This window comes from Lissotriton helveticus, chromosome 1_1, assembly GCF_964261635.1.
Source record: "Lissotriton helveticus chromosome 1_1, aLisHel1.1, whole genome shotgun sequence".
Classification (NCBI taxonomy): Eukaryota; Metazoa; Chordata; class Amphibia; order Caudata; family Salamandridae; genus Lissotriton; species Lissotriton helveticus.
This window is the reverse complement of record NC_136057.1, coordinates 1,729,991,921-1,730,010,888: the sequence shown is the minus strand read 5'-3', so window position 1 is coordinate 1,730,010,888 and position 18,968 is coordinate 1,729,991,921. Positions and strand designations below refer to the sequence as shown.

The 18,968-nt window shown below is 46.0% G+C and overlaps 1 protein-coding gene across 2 annotated transcripts in view; it reads right to left on the bottom strand.

The window, feature by feature from the left end:
• Positions 1 to 18,968, bottom strand: part of RDH5 (retinol dehydrogenase 5) — a 140,413-nt gene that overhangs the window by 54,446 nt on the left and 66,999 nt on the right. Inside the window, exon 1 of one of the 2 annotated variants that reach the window (XM_078689181.1) lies at positions 5,237 to 5,366. The exons of the other annotated variant lie outside the window; for it this stretch is intronic. The gene's annotated coding sequence lies outside the window, so the exon portion shown is untranslated. Of the gene's footprint in view, positions 1 to 5,236; positions 5,367 to 18,968 lie in introns of those variants that run through there. 2 annotated transcript variants of the gene reach the window in all.

The following is an 18,968-nucleotide window of genomic DNA, read 5'->3' as shown; positions in this document are numbered from 1 at the left end:
CTTTATTCGGCTTATTCACAGAGGAAAAACCATAAAAGAGACAATTAACACGTTACATTTTTACATGAGTAAGACAAGAAAAACACACAGTTTCATTAAAATCATACAAGAAAGCGATAATAATAAAAAGAATGAGTTATCATAATTTCATCAGAAATCAACTCAGAATATCGTAAGTGAGGGCATTTATAAATTTCTCCTGTGCTTCATGATGCATTTTCAAAAGTTGCTCACAAAATAACAGACACTTTCAGTTTCCAGCATTTGGAGTCTAAGAAAAGCAGGCCTGCATTGTCTCAGTCCCCAGCTCCTCAATATTGGTAGTAACCAGATTTTTCTATGCGAATGATGGTATTTACAAAGCATGATCACATGTAGATTGTATTGTATTGATAGTCCGTCACACGGACAAGGTGGCAAAATAACTTCCCAAGAGTTTTTCAATGGGAACGTAACCAATCTAAAAAAAAGTGTTTAACCTAAATCTGGTTATTAACATTCTCTCATATGTTGAAATTTGGAGTGTCAGATACGGATAAATGCCATAGACTATTTGTACCATATTTGCGTGGACTACCGCAGTTTTTAATGATTCAGATGCCAGTCTTAAAGACTCCAAGTGTCTTAATGCTAATTGTTTGAGATCTCTCTTCGAGATGTCCCTTATAGATTCTGGTTCAAGGAAGTGGTTCTCTAACCCTAGATCTTTGAAAAAATCTCTTACATAGGAAAGCCATTTTACTTTAACGGATTTGTCGAGGGCCATAGAGTCAGCAATGATGGACTGGGTCAGCGCATTTTTATCAGATGTCCAGATGCGCCGCCACAGCATCACTGGTTCGATTTTAATTAAATCCTCTATATAGGGTATTCCTAATTCCAGGTGCATGGCATAAATTGAGGTTCCTTTCGGGGTGGCTAGGAGAAATCTAAGAAAAACATTTTCAGCCTTCTGGATGGAGCTAGTGTCGGTGTATCCCCAGACTCCCGCACCATATAGTGCGATAGCCTGGCATTTAGCGTTATAAATTTTCAATAGCTCCACTGGGGGCCTTTTTCCTAATCTCTGAGAGAAGCTCGTTAGAGCGGCTATTGATCTCTTAAAGAGATGACCTCTTGTATCTACTGTTGGATTCCATGTCCGTTGTTCATCTATCATGATGCCCAGATAGGGGTATTGGGGGGTGACCTCAAGCTTTTGGTTATCGAGGTAAATGGCCTTTGTTCTTTTTTTCCCCCTGCCCACTGTCATGACAAAAGTTTTCTTCACATTCACCTGCAGATCCAGGTTGCCCATGTATGACGTATACCTATTCAGTGAGAGCTGTAGCTCACGTGGTGTGCGCGCTAGAATGACGGCATCGTCCGCGTAGAGCAGGGCGGGAATCAGGCGTTGGTTAATGCGTGGGAGATCCTGAGCCCCCCTCAACATCTCACCCTCCAGGCCATTAGTATAAAGTGAGAAGAGGAAGGGGGCCAGGACACATCCCTGCCTGACTCCGCGCCCTACACCAAACGGAGCTGTGAGCTCGCCATTCAGGCCAAATCGCACTCTGGCCGTTGCCCCGGAATAGAGTTCCCTCAAAAAGTCCAAAACAGGAGGTTCTACTCCCATTTGGCCTAGGACCGTCCACAGTTTTGCATGCGATACGCAGTCAAACGCTGCGGACAGGTCGACAAAGACCATATAAATCTTGGTTGCCTTGGCCTGTGTGTATTTTCCCATTATTAAGGTGAGATTGAGGACCTGTTCCACTGTTCCGAAACCCTCACGGAAGCCAAATTGGATATCGGAGATAATGCCTCGATCCTCACTCCACTGCTGGAGACGCTCTAGGATAACTCTCCCCACTACTTTCCCGAGCGAGTCCAGCAGTGAGATGGGCCGATAGCACCAGGTATAAATACTGGACCCTCAGACACAACTCTTCAGTATACCTCTGGACTCAGGAGAACTGCTGTGCTGCCCAGCAAGAAGGACTGCTACTCTGTTGCCCCACTGCCCTGATGCCTGAGTGAAGGACTAGACCTGCCTCTTAAACTCAGGGCTACCAGAGTGACTCCAAGGCCTGTTGGCTGGCCTCCTGATCAGAAGCTTAAGGGGCAGAACAGGCTCCAACAATCTTGAACCCAGCACCAAGACTCAGTCTGCTGTGAGTCTTCTCCCCCAAGTGGTGCCACCCCAGTCCGGGAACCTGGAAAGTGGACCTAACCGTTGTCTATTAGCCGGGCTGTAGTCCTTTGTGAAAAACTAATGCAGCATGATGCATCTCCTTGCCGCTCTGCTTCTGAAGCGCTGATGCGTGAAGCATCCTCAACGCAGGACTTCGCACCACAGCCCGCACTCTCCTGGGAACTGCTGCCGCACAATACATCCTCAATGCAGCTGTATGCACCACAAGCCTTCATAGATGGCATCCTTGACAACGACGCAGGACTACGCATTGCGAGCCACACAAATTCTTCAGAACCAGTCGATGTGCAATGCATTTTTGACACAGGCGTTCGCATCGCAAGCCCCTCATCAACAGCATCCTCAACAATAATGCATCTCACAGCTCCTCAGGAACTGCCTCTGTGTGACGCATCCTTGACGAGGAATCGTGCAGTGCTTCGTAACCAGGATTAAAGGTACTCTAGTTCAGCTGACCTGACTTGGTCCCTGTGTCCAGCCTGCACTCCATCGCAGTCGGCATCAACTTGTAACTGTCCCGATTAGGCGCAGCCAGACAACCACAGGTAACACTATTTTTACATAAATCTTTAAAATTGCAAATCTCCAGTTCTACTGATTGGATGTTTGCTGTTTTGGACTCAAATCATTTATTAAATGTTACTCTATTTTTCTAAATTGGTGTGGGATTTTCTTGTGTTTTCACTCCGGTACTGTTTCAAGTGATTTATAAATACTTTACGCATAGCCTCTAAGTGAAGCCTGACTGCTTTTGGGTGCAGCTATCAGAGAGTTCAGCAGAGGTTAATTTGGGGCTTGCTTGTGTTTCACCCTGATAGAGATTGTGGTTTCTGCTTGAGTAGAGTTTCACCCCCCTCAACCAGTAATCCAATTTGTAATAGTCGTTCACACTCATTTTGGTTTTATTATGTGATTCAGACCAGTCTAAGATTGTAGGTATGTGCACACCTGCATGGCTGCATCTATTTACTCGACAACACTTGCTTATGCACAAGCTCACACTCGATGTGACATAGGCTGATCTAGCTTTCCCATGAAAGCATGACATGTATGCAGTATTTTTAAAGTGCAAAGTAATCACTCCTAGGAGTCTCAAGGAACTGGGGGTCGTTGGGGAGATTAAGTGGGCTATTTCCCAGAGTCTCAGGGTGCTGAGCTGCCGCTGGTGCCAAGGAATGATCTGTGAGCCCAGTGCTAAGGAGTCAGCCGCTCTAGCCGCTAAACCACACCTCTCCCATTTGACATGAAAACACTTCCCACGCAGGCCACCAATACACTCTTTACCCATCAGTTCACCAGCATTGATGCTTACGTGTCCTATCCCTCATCCCTTTTCATTTTAGCCTCACAACTAAGTGAGGTGACAAATCACGAAAAGGGCACAATTCTGGTGCTCAGGCACAACATCAAAACACTACCCACAGAGGCCACATGGGAAATGTCCTTTAAAATGAAGCCGGAATCCGGATGTGCCTTCACAGCACCGGCAATAGAACGAACGCTTCCATAGTATGCATTCGTTCAGCATGCAGTCATTATAACGACTTGCCATAGGGGTACGTACGCGTTAGTGGAATGGTGTTGGATTTAAAGTCAAAAACCTTCCCTACTGTTGCGAAGACTGGAGTAGTAATAGTAAATTTACCTATTCCAAAATCCAGCACCCGCCTATGGTAAGTCGTTGTAACGAATTGATTGCTATAAGAATGCGTACTAAAGACACATTCCTTCTCATGACAGCACTGTGAAGGCACAGTGTGATCCGGGCTTGCGGAATACCGTCATACATTCAGGCCACATGTCCGGCACACAGTGTTTCGACCACAGCACACCCATACATTAAAGTGCTAGCCGTTCGCAAATACGCCTTTTCAGTGGTAGGAACTGAAACGTTATACATTACGTTATAAATGCAACAACAATACAATCTTTGATTACGAGGTATGTGACCATGTGTGAGGCTGGAGGGATAACTTTCATGAAAGAGTTCGGATACATACAGAGGAACCAGACAGGGAGTGATTCACCACAGAGCTATCCTGTGACCCACGATGTTTGGGTAACACTGCATGCTTTGTTCAAGAAGCATTTCTGACACCAAGCCTACAGGCAGGACGTTTACTGTTTGCCAGCTTCTTTGTACGGACTATCTGTATCACACTGGCAAAGTAAAACTGGTGACTAGGTAAGGACCACCTACCTTGTAAGTGTGTATGATCAGTATAGCTCACACACACTGACACCCTCTCCCTTCGCCATTTGTAGGTAGGTAGTATTGGGCCCTAGTGCAAGGGAGGAAATGGAACCCCTAGCTGTTGTTTAAATGTATTTATTCATTTTATGCGATTTTATATAGCGCAAACTTTACCCAAAGGTGTCGGAGCACTTTACAAAAGGACCAGTTACATTAGATAAGAACTTCGGAGTACATGAGTTACAGAAAATATACAAACAGAAAAACTCTAAATTCACAAAAGAATGATAGTAAGTACATACGTCTACTACGGGTACTAGTGGTTAGAGTTGCATATATACAAGTTAAAAATTCACCCAAGGAAAAGATACAAATCAGAAAAATTCCAAATTCACATAAGAATGCGAATCAAATTGTGAAAAACAGTAATAAACAGTGTTCAGCAGGACCCTCAGGTCTCTGGGCGCCGGCGCCACTGCACCTGCTGCACCAATGGAAGCTACGCCCCTGGCAGCCAACTACTCCTGAGCCAGATAGAGGTACGTCTAGAGGGCCAGAGCTCCCTTCCAATGTGTAGGTGGGAGGGAGCTACACCCTGCTCAGCCGGAGGCCCTCCGCCAGGGAGAGATGCGCACAAACAGACCAGCAAGTAAAAAAGCAACGCAAGACGAAGACTCCACCTGTGAACTATCAGTGGTCGATTGAGGCAGCTCACCCTTGAAGACTGATGCTCGACTTGGCCCCTAGTCATAGGTGACAGGGACCCCTCGTCCCACCGACCCCCTCCACGTCACCTGCCCCCCACCCCCTCAGCAGACACCTTTAACTGCACTTTAGTCAAACTCTACCTGGGGCTGTCAGAACCACACTCCCGCCGCCTCCGAGGGGCCCATCATGCCGCGGGCTCGCTGCCCGTCAACAGATGCGGTGAATGTGCCTCCCACAACCGTCTCTTTCTGCTCCCGACGAGATACACGGTGCGGGGGCGGTCTCTGCACTCTCCGGCCCCTCCCTGGATAAGGCTCTCTCCTCTGCCTCTCGGCCTCGACGCAAACCTTAGATACTGTGTGTAAACAGCCTAAGACCCACCTCTTCCTTCAAGCACCATGCCCAGAATAACTACAAGGGCTCCGTCTGCTTCCTCTCCTCCCCATCCCGTGTCCAACAAGTGCTTTGAAGCAATCCACGATCACCCAGGTGCTTTACAAAATATGAAAATGAAACTGAACCCCAGGACTCGCTCTCCCAATCTGTCGGTGTCTGCCTCATATACAAATATGCCAAAGTGTGTCAAGTAAAGCCCCCCCCCCCCCCCCACGACCCTATTCAGATCCTGAAGGGAGATAAGTAGATTCTTTGAAGACCAGGCAATAAAATAAGGCAGAGTGCCCTGTTTGCACTGGGATCGCAAGAGACCGCCGCCATTTCAGAGACAAACAAGCATTTGCAATGCAATAGGTCTCGCATTAGGAAAGTTTGAGCTATTGGTATTGTAAATGACACATTTTTTATTTATGTGTTGGTTTTGAAAATTGCGAAATGAATAGCTTTGTCATTTACAATGCCAATAGTTTTAACTTTCGCAAATGTGACAACTATAGCATTTGTAATGCAATATGTGTTGTATTTACGTGACTTAGATGTATTGATATTACAAATAACAATGGCTTTTAATTTTTTTTATAATTAATACCTAAATAAAAGTTATTGCAATTTATAATGGCAATAGCTTAAACTTTTGTAATTAACTTTTGTGAAGATTATGTTCAGTGTATTTTATTGTGACGAAAATCCAAGAAAAGAAGTGAAATATTAACATATTTTTGTGACATTTGTAATAAAGCGTGAAACATTGAGAGAACATATTTGAACCAGTTGTTGTTGAATGGTTGCACAGATTGATGCTGTGGTGGCGCTGAGTGATGTTGTGGTGGCGACGAGTGATGCTGTGGCGTTCAGTGATGCTGTGGTAGCGCATAGTGATGTTGTGGTGCCCCTGAGTGATTCTGTGGTGATGCTGAGTGATGCTGTGGTGATGCGATAGATAGATAGAGTGAGGGAGATCGATATAGGGAGGGTGATAGATAGAGGGTGGGCAATAGATAGAGTGAGGGAGATAGATAGAGTGAGGGCGATCGATAGATAGAGTGAGGGCGATCGATAGATAGAGGGATGGCGATAGAGTGAGTGCGATACATAGACAGATAGAGTGAGGGCAATAGATAGATAGACAGATAGAGTGAGGGAGATAGATAGATAGATAGATAGATAGATAGATAGATAGAGTGAGGGCGATCGATAGATAGAGGGATGGCGATAGAGTGAGTGCGATACATAGACAAATAGAGTGAGGGCGATAGATAGAGTGAGGGCGATAGATAGATAGATAGAGGGCGATAGATAGATAGAGGGCGATAGATAGAGTGAGGGCGATAGATCGATAGATAGATAGATAGATGTTAATTCCCATCTTTGTTCTAGGTTCAAACCTTTTTATTTTTCTCGGGGAAAAACACTCTGAGAGCTGAAGAGGGCAAGGGAATACAAAGAGAAAGCAAACACTACAATATGCCAAATGAAAAAGAAATATGTTGCAACAAAACCCCTTTTGAAGAAACTATTAGTAGCTATATGAACCAATAAATGGATTTCATCGCCTGCACGTCCCACTGAAGCCAATAGGATGGCTGCCTAAATCTGCCTGTTCTGCTTCCCGAGTAGGAGGAGGTGGATCACTGGAGAACCTGTGGGTCAGCAAGGACTGAATAATCTCGGCGTCGACTCAACACCCTGTGATTTCGGGCAAATCGCTTAATCTCCCTGTGCCTACAAAAAATTAATACATCCTTCTGTAATGTAACGGGTGCTTGTGTGAAGTGCTCAGATACCTTCGGGCTGAGTTTGCGTTACATAAAAAAAAACTACACATAAAATAAAAAACACGCACTGGTTTCTACATGCGACAAAGTGCACTCAGCACAAACATACCATTCACAGTCCAACCAGATACGAAAACTAGGAAAATATTTATTTGAGGGCTACAGTATTTAGTACAATTATCTTTTTTCACTGTATGGGGCAATACATTACCGAAAAAGTATGAGAGGCTGCGTGCGCTCTTCGTGGGCATAATATTGTTATCATTTTTCAAGTGTGCAGTTGTCTTAATGACCACACAGAAATGCACTTTTTCATACTAAAATGGTGCAACCAAAAAGGAACTGGCAAAAGGAATTCCTGGGCAAGTCTTAGAGATGTGCACTTAGCTTTATGGCCTAAGCCCTGTATTTCCCTGAAAAATAACTTGTGTCATTTATATAAAATAAATGTGAGCTGCTTTCGGTCAAATAATTTTTTTATATGAATAAATGCAACAGCTATCTAATTCTATTCTACTTAGAATAGTAAAATAATAATATTTTGTACTGCTCAATTATAAAGCAAGCGCCATCATATGCCAAAGTGTCCCGCAGCGTTTACATTTTTTGTGTTAACACTATTGTTGTTAAATACTGACCGGTGACCAGCGAGTTAGCAAAAGATCTCTGTAGTAATAACTCAACCCCCTGAGCTATGTTACTAAGATTCAAGCGTTCGGAGCACAAGTTAGACACAGCGTTTGCAGCAGACACAGCAGCCTACTGAGCTTTCTAACAGGAATGAAACCCTCGGCCTACTGGTTTTATGCGGGTCTGGGCAACAGGTGCATTAACCTCCCCAGGTGGCCTGTCAGCATGGACACCTGCTGGTTTAAAGCCGCCTTCTATGCAGGCCTGATTGCGAGAAGACTGGCTGGTGTTACCAAGGAACAAACAGCAAGAACACTTTTCCTGGGCCATCCATTTCCGACTTATTAAAACTTCCCATTACAACTCTCCTCCATTTGGAAGCCCAGAAGCTATAATAATATATCGCAGTATTCTGTATTACTCATTTCTGCACAAACTTCAGTGTTTCGAAAAACAATACAGGAATAAATATAACAAGGAACGCAAATGTCGAGTTTGGGCTTCAAAGAACATAAAAGGGAGAGATGGAGATAGTACCTGGGGGAAGCATACACCATACTATGGCTGGGTTCGGACACATTTAATTTGCCAGCAATTTGCTAAGGTTATCAATGTGACAGCACTCTTCATAAGAGCAGGCTACACGTGCTCCAGATTATTTTACCATTAATATCATGGCCGTTTTCAAAACTAATTACAGAGTTGTGGATTTTTTTACCACATTTGCAATGCCACCTCTAATCATGCTCCCACAAGCACACCCGTCAAAGGTTTTGGGCAGACAGTCGTTCCGTATAAACAGTACAATATTTATATAAACACAAAAAACAAAATTTCTCGAAGTAAACATTACAACCACAGTTGTCCAATAACGTAAAAAAATCTACATGGAGGAAACTGCACAACCAAAACAGCTTCCTGTGCAACACTATGGTGAGATCACGATTGCCAACAATGTATTTTCGGTTTTCAGTGTCCAAACTTCGCAGCTCTAAATGGCAGGTATCAGTCAGTGCATGACAAATTTAACAAGCAGGGACAAGTCAACACACTTCTCTGGGACAGATTAGCTTTCCTAATGCGTACTGGCCATGGAGTACTGAGTCCGGTAAAAAGCAAAATGGGTCAGTATCAGTCATGTCATTCCGCTGGCGTGTACGTGACACAACACATATGCGAGCCGGGAATCACGTGGGCACAATCTGGTTTGTTTTTTAATTTCCAATTCAAAATTGCAAATGTTACTCTTGATTCGATGAATTTTTAAAACAAGTCTACAGGCCTCCAGTGATTCACACTAATAGTCTCTGCTCTGCCATCTGTGTGTAATTCGTTTTTCATCAGTGAGAACAAAAGCAGCGCGCTGCTTGACTGAACCAAATCACAAGTTCAACATCGAACTGAAAACGAGCTGACCGGGTGAGCTGCCAAATACTTGAAGTCCTACAATCTGGTGGAAAGGTAAGCGAAGGCCTCGGATACAAACTTGAGTAATGTAAAAATATCTGGGTGGCAATCTGCACGCAGAACGAAGGGTGGTGCTGGAAATTAAACAGCCATGACTTCAAGAGTGAACTCAAACCTTTCATGTACGCCAGCAAGAATGGTCAGTGCGTTAAAAACCAGCCTCCGACATCTGCAGGTCACGAGCTCGAATCAGTCACATGCAACACAGCCTCGCGCCCTCTGAAGTGCGCAAAAGTAAAACCTGCGTTTGTAAAAACTCAAAGAAAACAAGTCGCACGGTTGATATGGGCGTCTGGTGGTCAGGTTCATGAAGTACATGGACTTCGTGTTTTACTTTGGTTCGTGTTTTCTTCTTCTTAGGGAAGGAGATGTGTTACGTTGACAGTTTTCTCTAACAGTTTTCATATCGCGCATTGTCCCCTGTGTACCCCCGTCCCTGCCGCGCGACTTACCTAAGTTGCATATGTTGCGTCAGATGGCTTGTCCGATGACAGTTGGGCCAGTTTGAGAGTGGCGGTGAGAGTTGGTCTGTCCATGTTGAGGGCTGGTGACCGGAGCGCTGCTTAATTTACCGGTGTGTCATTATACTACGAATAAAGCACTCTTGAATTCATTCGCCTGGAGCTTTACTTAACAGCCGGCCTCGTAATGGCCGTTTCCGGTCGGGTTTGTGTCGGCTCACGCACCATCCCAATGACGTTAATACGGTCGGACGGGGCTGAAGAAAAGGAGATGCGCTTGACTTACATGGAAGTCGGTCACACATGGGGCCCGCCCGAGCGCGCGCCAACTGGAGCATGAATGCAAGGCTCTCCGCAGGGCTCCTCGGTTGCCGTGGCAGCGGCTGCAGCATCGCGCTGCCAGTCAGCCTCGGCGCGAGCCGGAGAATCGCGCGCTTATTCACCACTTCTTGCTGAGTCAGGCCGGGCGGGCCGGCTCGCATTCACTTCGGCCTTCTTGCCTCGCCTACTCCCGCTGTGAGCCGGGGGAGTGACGGTTCCGCTAACAAGGACTCGTGAAGGCCACTGCAATAATATTAAAGCCGCAATGTCTCGGCCCGGGGGCCTCTCCAACCTCAGTCTAACTCTCCAAAGGGAGGCTCTGTATTAGCACTCTAGAACGAGCTGAGGATCGCACAGTGCGGTGATGCAGCACGAGACGCAGTCGCCGTGAGCGTGCACGGAGGCTGAGGATCCGCCGACCGAAGTCATGCAGAGCTCCGAGTCTGCCTGCTGCCGAGACTGACCCGAAGAGCCCGGTGAGTTTGGGGGGGGGGGGGTCGGTGAGTGTGTGTGGTGGGGGGTGTGTGAGTGTTGGGGGGGGGAGAGAGGGTGCCTGTGTGTGCTTGTGTGTGCCTGTAGGTGCGCGTCCACGGTCTCTAGCGAGACCTAATTAACAGCACAAGCTGTTTACTGTGAAGCGCGTTCACAGACCTGGGTCGGCTCATGCCCAGGTCTGTATCGGGCTCGTTCACAGCTGTTACTCCCTTGACAGGGATGAAGGCGGCTATAAGTCTCGTTGGCGGCAGGGCTTCGCCCTGCAACGCCAGCGAGACCTAAAAAGACACAAACTCCCCTTTGCTACGATTCTTGGCGGAAGACGCAGCGCTTCGAGGCGCTTGGTTTACAGAGCCGGTCAACACAGTCCTCAGCCGATCGCGGCACAGAGCCTTGCATAGAAAACCTACACTTATTTCACAGTAACTGGAGCGTAGATCATCAAACCCGTTCTACCGCATGCCACGGTCTTGTGAACAACGTTCCCTGCGACACACATCACCCTGCGGACCCCATGTGTGCTCTGGGCGTGTCGCTTTTCACCTCCTCCTAATGTGCGCTCAAAGCTTATGTCAAATGTACAGGCTATCCAGATAAGATGCAAGCAACAAATCTACATGAAACTCATTTACATATCCAGCGGTTATCGGTAAACCCGGCACGGATCTCGCTATCCAGTACAGAGGCGTGGCTCGCCAGGTTCACCTGCATAGCTCCTTTGGGTGGGCGTGGGGTCAAATTGAATCCCAAACATGTTACTAGAAACCAAACATTCCAACAAGCATTGGCAAAGCCAATAGGTCTATCCAATGAGACTTGTTGGCTTTGGCAAAGATGTGTAGCCACGATGAACAGCAGCACAGCTGTTGTGCAGCATAGCTGGAAATAATGTAAAAAATACAAATAAGCACTGTGTAGCATTTTATAGGCGCAACCCAAAACGTAGGTGCATGCCTACACATTGAGGAGAGCATTGTTTTCTTTTTATTTACCCATCTGAGATGGATTAGTGAATAAAAAGTTGAGGGAAACGCATTTTTTTATATGGCACGAGTGTGCTTTTTAGGTTTCGCCGAGACGGATCTTGGGCTGTAACTACGAGACATGTTGTTTACATACAGTGGGCTTACAGCCCACCCATAGCTTACTGTTTGTTAGCTTCAGCGTCATTCTCATTTGCTTCACTCCTGTTTGTCCTGGAATGCAGCGTAATGTCCTCTTCTTGTGTCTGGCCCTCCCCTGGAGCCTGGACTAAGTATTTGTGTCCATCCACTGCCCCCGTTTTTGGAGGTACTTTTTTTGGAGGGGTTCAAGCACTCCATATGAGTGCTTCTGTTTTCAGTCCGTCTCTCATATTCCCATCCATGTCGCTTCTGTTAGCTCCCACCCCCTACCCTGTACCTTATGCCACTGCACTCTACTCTGCTACATTCTAATCTCCACCACTGTACTCTACTTTGCACCACTCTCCTCTAAGCTACTGCACTCTGCACCACTCTACTCTGTGCCACTGCACTCTATGCCACTCTATGCTACTTTGCACCACTCTATTGTACATCACTGCACTCTAAACCACTGTAGTCTATGCCTTTTTTTTGTAACATGTCTGATGTTGATATATTAATTTGACAATTTTTTTTGTTTCTATGTGTGTGAAAATTATGTACAGCAATGTAAATATTTGAATGTACAGTATGTCCCACTTCTGCTATTTGTTGTGCAACAAAACTTTAAAACTGGCATTGAATAAAATTGCCGGGTTAGAATATAATAAATATTTTTCTATCCCAGAAAGAAATTTTTCTTGTTTAAGTGTGGTTTTGGCAATTGTGTGTTGCATACTCTACTCAACTCTGCATCACTATTCTCTACACCAGGGTTGGATTGGGATTGAAAATCGGCCCGGGCACGCATAAAAAAATCGGCCCACATTTGCATAATCACTCCTCAGTCAAATTACTGCTTTGGCGTAATCTTATAAAAAAAACTTTAGGATGGGGAGGTGGGTTAAAAAAATGCACGTGTTAGTTTACAATGGTCAAACAAGTGAGGCCACTTCTACTCAGGCTCCCTGCCTCCGCTTAGTATGTGCAGACATTAATGGGCCGGCCAGCGAGACAAAGGCTGTTGCAAAACGGAGGTAATGAGCGCCCATCTGCCTCTAGAAAGGCCTCTCAGACACCCACTGGGCACCTGGCTGATTTCGAACAATAGAGACTGCGCTCAAATGGCCCCCCAGACTGCTCAAAAAAGCAGCCCACAGCAGAACTCAGACACCGGCCCCTGGGCATTGCCCGAATGCCCGCGTTACCAATCTGACGCTGGTCTACTCCACTCCACTGTACGGTACTCCACTCTATGCCGCTCTACTCAACTCCACACTACACAACTCCTCACCAATCTACGCCTTCCCACTCCACTCTACTCTACACCGTTGCACAACAGGGCTGAAAGATATTGGCAAAGCCAAATGTTCCAACATAGGCACAATCTATTGGCTTTGCCAGGGCTTGCTTACATAGCACTAGCGAAATGACAATGAAAAAGAACGTGAAAGTTGGTTTTATTTTACAAATTTAAGGGACTTCCAGCATCTCTCTCCTAGTCACTGGCGCTGACACAGGTCGTTTTGAGTGCTAAATTTGGATAAAATGCGACCGCCGCCAATCTTAGTCTGAATCGCAAAGTGTTTGTCACCAGTTCTGGCAGCTGAGCTGAGTGAAGGAAAGCAAAATGCCGCAGTGCAGCTGCACATTTGACATTTTTGCATTTCCTTTTAGGAGATACGTGTAAAATTCTCTGTTTTTTCCGTTCCCTGCCTTGGACGGTAGCTCTCTCCCCGCGCATTTCTCGGATTCTCCTCAGTTTTGGTGCCTGGAGTCGGTCAGTACAGACCATTTTACTGCACAATGATAATGCCAGTGACGAAGGCAGCTCAGTGGATTAACGTGCCTGCTCTAGAGACCCGTGAGTAACCTGTAGTTCGTGTATTTCACACCCGGGAAACCGGCCCATGGGTTTAAGAGTCCTTGCAGTGATCTATGTTCAACCTGCAATTCACACACTCCAATATCATCAAAATAGCTCAGAGGGTAAATGCGCCTGCTGTCTAGACTTTAAAGTTGTGGTTCGGATATAAGAAAAAACAACCGTTCAGGGGTTTAATGAGCCCGCTGCATAGATCTGTGAGTAGCCAGCACACCCCAAGCTCAAATGTCTAGTAGGATAGCTTCATGGGTTAATGTGGCAGTTGCAGAGACCTGTGAATCATGCTGAGTAAGCCTCAGGCATGTGCTCGCAATCTCTAACTGGAAAAATAGGTTGTTATAATTATTACTCTCAGAGAGGTTAGGCGACATTAAATGTGCAAAACGTGTCACCAGCCTTTTAACTTGGTTTCAATGCTGCCTGTCACCTAAAATCATACATCTTTCAGAAAAATCTAAATACGGCCAAAACGGGAATAAGAGCTGTAAAATCAGCACACACCAGAAGCCAATGCTGGAAACAGCGCCAGCCAAGGGCGGAGCTTCCATTCGTGCAGAAGATGCAGTGGCACCGGGGCCCGAGGGAACCACTGAACCCTGATTATTGCTATATTTTATCCCAAACAGCAGCCAGCGGGCCCCTTTTCTGCCTCGCCTTAGTGCTCAGGGCATGCCCGCTTCCCCACTATCTCCGAACCATAACAATCAAAGGAAGAGCGCGTTTCCGCCCTCCCGGAGAAAGGCAGAGGCCAGAAACCGCTCAAAGGCCCAAAGAAAAGCAAAACACGGGAACCGCCCTCTAGAGCAACTGAAAAACAGATGATGGTAACAGTGCAGAACTCTCGTTGGAAAGCAAAGAGCACAAACAGTGTCAAAGGCCCGTTGAAAAACACAGGACAGGAACAGCTCCAAAGCTTCACGGAAAAGCAAAGGACAGAAACATCGCCAAATACTCAATTAAAAAAAAAAGGACAATAATTGTCTCCAAAGCACCATTGGGGAGTGAAGGACAGGTCCTGCCTTCAACCGTGTGCACACCTCCACTGCCTCTTGTCTAGGTTTTCACCATTCAAATAGCACCCAGATACCTGCACACTGAAACAGCTTAAATCACACTGAAAAGTGTGGAGAGAAACAGGCAAAAAAAAAAAAACATCGAAAGCAAAGAACAGAAAAGTATCCAAATTCCAAACCAGAGACAGAACCAACTTCTTAAACTTCGTACCCTACTGAAAGCAACAGATGACACAGGCAGGAGACAATGCGACATGAAGCTTGTGCATTTAAAATGCAACAGGGAGTCTAATACTGGGACAGTGAGTCTTGCAGACCGACACTGGGACAGAGAGACAATGACAGACTCTTAGACATCCATTAGAACTAGAAGACACTGACACTCGGACAGGAACTTAAAATAGGACAATTGAATGCAAACAATGCCTTTGCATTATGGAGTGAACGGGCAGGGACAACTGGTCTCGTGACAGGGAGGCTCTCACTGGCAGAGGGAGTCAGTGCTTAATTTGTAAAAGAATAAGTGCTGGATCTCTCGTCTGGAGGCCACTGCAGCTTGCACCGCACATTGCCCCTGCAAGCTGTCATTGATAGTAAGTAACAACATAACTACTAACCACCACACTCAAGTGTGACAATTCATACTATTCCAGGCCCCCAAAGGTATAAGAATGCCTTGGGAGGCAGGTATTAGTCATTGTAAATGTAAATTGAACTAATAAACAGCTGTTATTGTGCTCATACCAATATTAGCCAAACAGCGCCACCATGTGGCAGACTGTCATTAGCCCCGGTGCTAGCAATTAGGTGCTGGGAACCGGAACGGGAAACCCCGGCTCAAATTAAGCACTTTGGAGAATCTACCAATGACTTTGGGACAAGGAGATGCTGACTTGGCACGGGACACGTACTACTTGACATTGGCACCAGAGGACTCTAATACTGGGCCAGGAAACCACTCACACTGAGACAGGGAGACTGGCATTGGGACAGGTGCACACATACTCTTGTTGAGGCAGAACCAAACTGCATGTGTGCATGTGCGCATTCACACACAAACACTGATTACACACTAGGAAATCTAGCATCATCTGGGTTGTCAAAGGTGGCTTAGTCTTGCCCCCATGGGAGTAGGTATCTCCAGCAGCGAAAAAATACAACTATCAGCAGACACACTACTGACAGAGACCAACATCACCATTAAGGCATTTAGGAGATGTGTTTATTGAAGTTTTCCTTTGGCATAACTCAATGCAAAACACATTCTTTAATTACAAGCATTGGCAAAGCCGATAGATCTCGCCTTTGGGACCTGACAGGTGTTCCAAAGTATTAGCCATGCTCCACAGCATCCCTGAGCGCAACGCCAAAATTTGTTGCGCTAAATGAGAGCCCACTCAAACGGTGATGAATATATCTTCTTAAATGCCAGCACCAGGGCTGTACAACATTTTCACAAGGTAAAATAACAAAAGTAAAGGACATATACAGCTTCCAAGCATCAATGAAAGTAAGGGGAGAACTGGCACTAACGCTACACTGAAAAATAAAGGATGGAAACAGCTCCATAACCTCATTGAAGAGAAGAGGTTTAAAAAAGCTTCTACATAATTAGAATAATTAAGAAGTTGCTTCACGCCCCATCCTGAGAGTCAATGGATGAACTTCTATCCAATCAATCTGAAAGTAAAAGATTGAAACAGAAAGAAACATCTCACTGAAATGCATAACAAGTAAAAAGCACCAAACCACAATGAATCACAATGGACTAAAACACCTCTGAAACTCCTTGAAACACAAAGGGCAGCAGCAGCTGCTTCAAATCACCCGATGAAAAGGCAAAGGCCCAAAAGCGTTCAAACGCATACTGTAATGATGGAGGTGGAATCAGCACCTGTGACACAGTAGAGGTGGACGAGCCACTGAAAACTCGAGCCAGGCTCAAGCTAAATGCCTGGCTTGGTCTCAGCCTTTGGAAACTCGAGCCCAAAACGAGCCAAGCTTTCACAGATGGCAATATGACCCAGTGACCACAGCTGGCGACCATGTAACATGGGGAGCCAGGATCCAATGCCCGCCTCAGCAAACCTCCCTGTGCTGAAAAAAAAATTGTAATATAGTCTGGGTCTGTTGTGAAGTGCTCTTGTGTACTTGGGAAAAATTCGCACTATGTAAAACCACCAAAAATAAAATGTGGATTCTGCCTGTCACCCACACTCTAATCTCACTCTCCAACAATTAAGGATGAAGCATTAACATTTGCTATCAGAAAGACATACCTATCTTGTGACTGAACCGCACAGTGTCATACTGTTATTTCTTTTTATCCACCTTTTCGATATTTCCTTTTGTCTTTTGGCCCTCTTGAACCACCTCTATCCTTGTCGGTTCCACCTGGTCCGATCCTTTTCCTCCCCTTTTTCCTTCTCCTCCCCTTTTTCCTTCTCCTTACTTTACATACCCCTTTGGACATGTCCTTATTTTCTGCTATGTTATTGTAACATGTTATTGTGCAACACTGTTTTTAACTGTGTAACTCGCCGTTCCTTATGTAACGCGCTCTGATAGCTTCGGGTCTAGCCAGCGCTATATAAAACTCATAATAAATTAATACTGGCCAAACCTAGGCCCAACCCAGCTTCCCTGCTTGACCAAACTGTATGATCCTAAGTTAACATTTTATTTCACAGAGCCTCCTTTTGGTTAATAATCACAGCTGAGAGCACTTTCAAATATGTGACTTTGGGATTAGTGCTCTACAAAAACCCTCTTTGGTTCGATTTAATATATTGTAGTTTCAGTCCATGTAAAATAGGAATCCAGCACACATACACTGTACACATGACCCCTGACTTGAGGGTTAGTTGACTAATAGCATTGTCATCAGGACAGGGACAGGAATATTTCCCAGTTCATGCTTAAAAACGGACTTTAAATGAATACTTCTCAATGCAGTGATATCATTTGATGTGCTAAGGTGGAACGCTTCAGCTTGTTGAATAAATGTACTGCTTTGAATTTTGAAGACAGCTTATCCATATTCTAACATGATCTTTGTTGCATGATTTACAGCCAAATATTTCCAGGGCTCGGCTCGTGCATGGGCTCCTAGAGCCAAAGCAGAGTCGGCTGAACTCAGCTCTCTATGTTAATTTGTTGACTCACCCACCTGCTCTATGACGTAGTAAGGGTACGAAAGACCTTCATGTAAGCAATGAAAATGTGTCCCGTGCCCCGCTGTAGAGTATGATAGTTAGGGCTGGAGACCAGAGGGCCACTTACAACAAAATAAAATTACAAGAGCCCAGTGCCACTGCACCTGGTGTACCATGGAAAGCTACGCCCTGAACAGCGCAGCCCATCTATAAAAACTGACGAGAGACAATTAATCCACAAGATCGATTTTTAGCTGAACAACCTGCGCCATTTTGTCCCTAAAATAGTCCCGGTGCCTCCCTGTTATACCAGAAAGGCCCTAAATCCAGGCTCACACCGTGGTCCGCCTCACCTGTGCTCCGGGTGGTTTCGATGGGCAGCCGGCGCTCCGAGCCATAGAAAGCTCTCCCTGTCTGCTCGTCTGTCGATCCACTCTCGACGCCCCCACGGGGAAGGCTGGACCAGGAGTGTGCATCACTGGTCACCCAGGCAACCGGACATAAGTAGGCCAGGACCGCCTGGTGTGCGCCTGTCGCGGGATGCTGGGCTGCTCCGTGGGGCAGGGGCAGTCACACACCCCACCCTCAGGGACGGGTCCTCTCGCAGCCTATCACCGGGCCTTGTGAGTTATGAGGCGGGGGTGCGGCTACCAAATGTGCAGTTGCACCGGGCCCGGGCAGGTAAAGCGTCCACTGCACCTGTTATTGATGTTTTTACTACTCAAAAGGTATGTTATGGGGTCCCTTTCACATGCTTGCTTTGGGCCAAGTGGATATTTTGCTGTTTGTGTCAGAGCTCGGATTTCTCCACTAGAAGGAAGGCTGGCCCTTCCACTGGCGCGTGGCGCACATTCGTGTTCTACAATTGGCTCCCTGGCAGGCCTATCGCCATTGGAGGGAGCTCTCTAAAGTGGCCTAAGGTGACTTGTTGATAATGCACGTTTTATCCTGGATACATAAATACCAGCGTGTCCGTGTATCTATTTCAGAAATGAGTTGCAGGATGCTGCGCACACCGGCATCCATCTTCTGACAGTGACAGTGAACGGCTGCACTAAACGCCGGTGTTCCAGTCACATCGTCACTAGAGGACAAAACCTTAATGACTCTATCACCGGTAGCCAAGCATCTATGACTCCACCGCTTGGTGTTAACGTCATAACCTTGCCCT